Here is a 2,950-nt window from a genome sequence, read left to right as displayed (position 1 = left end):
GCAGTACTTACCACACATTTTACAAGATTAGATGTTTGTCAGTGGTGCACAGGATCTGCAAATCATTCGTCATCGTCCTCAGTCATCTCTCCTTACTCTGTTTATGTGGTAAGTGAAATTTTATTTACTGTAATGTAACAGGCAACCGTTACACCGTGTCTACACCAGACGCGACAGTCGACGTGTCACGTGGCACCGTGCCGCATCAGCTAAAGTCTATCTACACTGGACGCGACAAAGCGACCATTGAAAATCATTAGAAATTTGTGTCAGCACATCATAAATAGAATGCGGCAGCAGTTTACTGTCGGGGATTTGTTGTGTCGCGCCACATCCAGTGTAGACAGCATCACTGATTATAATAAGTTCTATACACTGATCTATATATAATGAATCTCTATTATAGATCAGTGGTTCTATAGTATTTTCACCGCTCACGTCTGGTGTAGGACACGTGCTAGGAATCATTATTTGTTTTCCGTGCCTTATAAGGAGTCACGCTTCGGGCACACTCCCCCATCCATAACCCCCTAATAGAATAGAGAGAATAAAGAATAGATTGTTTTTATAGGTTTAAAGGGGGACGTGAACAAAAAAGTTTGAGAACCACTGGTCTAAAGTTAAAGGGGTCATATGATGCTGCTAAATAAAAACAAATCGCAATTAGATTATTTTCCAAAATCGTTCAGCCCTGAAAGTTTATATGAAAGGAATAGTTCTCCAAAAAATCTGGCTCATAAAAATTTCTAATCCCATTCCCTTCCTCATCTTCCCTGTTATTTCCTTCCTTCCTTCTAGAGTAGCTATGAATAAAAGTGGCAAAAAGGCCCAAATAATAGATTTTCAGTATTTTAGTTTTCCTCGCTTGTGTTGACAACTTGACACGAAGGGTTTTGTTGTTATTTTCTTTTTATAATTGGCCTTTACTTGGAGTGGAAAAAAGTGTTTAGCCACAATAAGCTATGCATGATTGAACAGAGTTAATTTCATCTCTAACTATATACAGTCCAGCAGCACTGGGACTTTTCACTTTTTATATCACTCTGCTTTTCTGTGCTTATACCAGACAGACTGTCAGTCTGTGTGTTAGTGATGAGGATTTTACAGTGACTTTTTTTTACATTTACACCAGTAGCTGACAACAAGTGACTGTCTTTAATGAGTAACTGAATCATTCAAATATGTTAAATGATTAATTAAAAAATGGATTCATTTAGGAATGAAACAAGTGACTTTTCTTATGCGAGTCATTGATTGATTTACTCGACCATTTTGTTCAAATGCACTGACTCACTCATGTAGGAGAATTGCCAACTGCTGATTGTCAATTTTTGCTATACGTAGAGGTTTTAAATATGTATTTTATATACTACTATATATTGCTTTTATTCTTTTGAAATTGCTGTTCTATTATTCTTGTTTTCTAAATCTTAAAAAAGTGTAACGCATATAGCCTTTGACAGCATGCATTAAAAAAATATTATAGTTTGGGTTTAAAAACGGGGGAAAAATACCAATGGGGTATAACTTAATTTGAGAGATATTCTCTGAAATCAAATTTTTTTATATAAGATATTTAGACATCTTTACTGGTAAACGAGACAAATACCAATGAATACTTTTTTTTTTTTTGGCAGTGAAAGTGTAATTTGACGTTCTGCTCGAGGAATCCAATGTTTTTAACAATGAAGGTTATGAAAGTGTGAATTTTTTATTTTTTTCATGCATTTTTTTCTTTCTGTCTAATCAGATGAGGAAAGTGTCAGGATAAGATAACGCATGTAGTGGTCAGGGAAGGGCCTTGAAAAGTCAAACCTCTCTGTCTGTCTGTCTCCTACGCTACTCTCAGCTCATTACCGAATAAATTGTCTTTCTACAAAAGCCTGAAAATCCACTTAAGTTTCATTTACTGATATCCTGTTTCTTCGCCTCTGTGCTATTAAAGATTTATGCCCCTCCATAACCCGGTGAGATCGTCACTTTTGCCCATTATACGCTATAACGGTGTGTGTGATGTCGTTCCTCTTGTGGATGAGGGTCTAAAAGCTCTGTGAGAGAAGCTTTATGCTGTTATTTATTTTTTTATACAGCCACGCAAAGAGGAGACGAGCTTCCTCTGTCCATTTCCAATGGCTCCTGCAGGTCTGGTTTGCTCTGCCGTGAAAACATGATTACAAGGCATTTTTCCTCTTTATAACATGGTCAATAAAATCCCAAATAATTATTGCAACAATTATACACTCGAATTGTTGGGCCCCATGCTGATGCAACACTTTTGAATGCTAATGAATTATGGGTAATCCGAATACAGATGATATATGCATTTTCTCATAGTCTGTAAGGGTCCATTATTCTGTTTTTTTTATAGCATTTTCTCCAGAAGTCCATAATGTCAAGCTTTCTTGCACCAAAAGTTTGAATTTTAAAGTTTGTTTGAAAAGTTTGTTTTGCTTGTCCATCATCCACCAGCGCTCTGACCATGTATATTAAACGGGCTATTTTTGTTATTACACCTTAGGATTTTTGATTTATGACTAACAGCTATGCAGTTGGTAAATACTGAATATGTGCTGATGTGAATCATGGGCAGTCATGCAATAAATGGATAGTTCAGTCATTTGCTCACTTTCAAGTTGTTCCAAACCTTTATGAGTATCTTCTGTTTAGTTCTCCTCTGGCCAGACGAAACCAGCAGTTCAAGTCCAGGCTGCAGCAAAGTCACATTGAGCAGAGGACTCAACTAGTTCCTGTAGTCTTGTCCCGGTGGCCGTCTAGGAGACAAGGTCTTTACTGGGGATCTGTTTCTGGGGCTCATCTAGTTGTCCTGGTCTCCGCTGACATTCATGGCTGTCGAGGTCATCTCTAGGTCCTGATCCACCATTTGAGCTGGATACGTACTGGTTCCGGGTGACTGCAGTGACCATCTGATCTGCATACAGACTGGATCTGG

At 37.8% G+C, this 2,950-nt stretch overlaps 1 protein-coding gene across 1 annotated transcript in view; it reads left to right on the top strand.

The window, feature by feature from the left end:
- The window catches only part of khdrbs3 (KH domain containing, RNA binding, signal transduction associated 3), a 155,355-nt gene that overhangs the window by 16,839 nt on the left and 135,566 nt on the right, over window positions 1-2,950 (top strand). The window lies entirely within an intron of this gene.

The sequence above is a fragment of the Sinocyclocheilus rhinocerous genome, unplaced genomic scaffold (genome assembly GCF_001515625.1).
Source record: "Sinocyclocheilus rhinocerous isolate Xijiao unplaced genomic scaffold, SAMN03320098_v1.1 scaffold430, whole genome shotgun sequence".
Taxonomy (NCBI): Eukaryota; Metazoa; Chordata; class Actinopteri; order Cypriniformes; family Cyprinidae; genus Sinocyclocheilus; species Sinocyclocheilus rhinocerous.
This window is presented reverse-complemented; position numbering and strand designations above follow the sequence as displayed.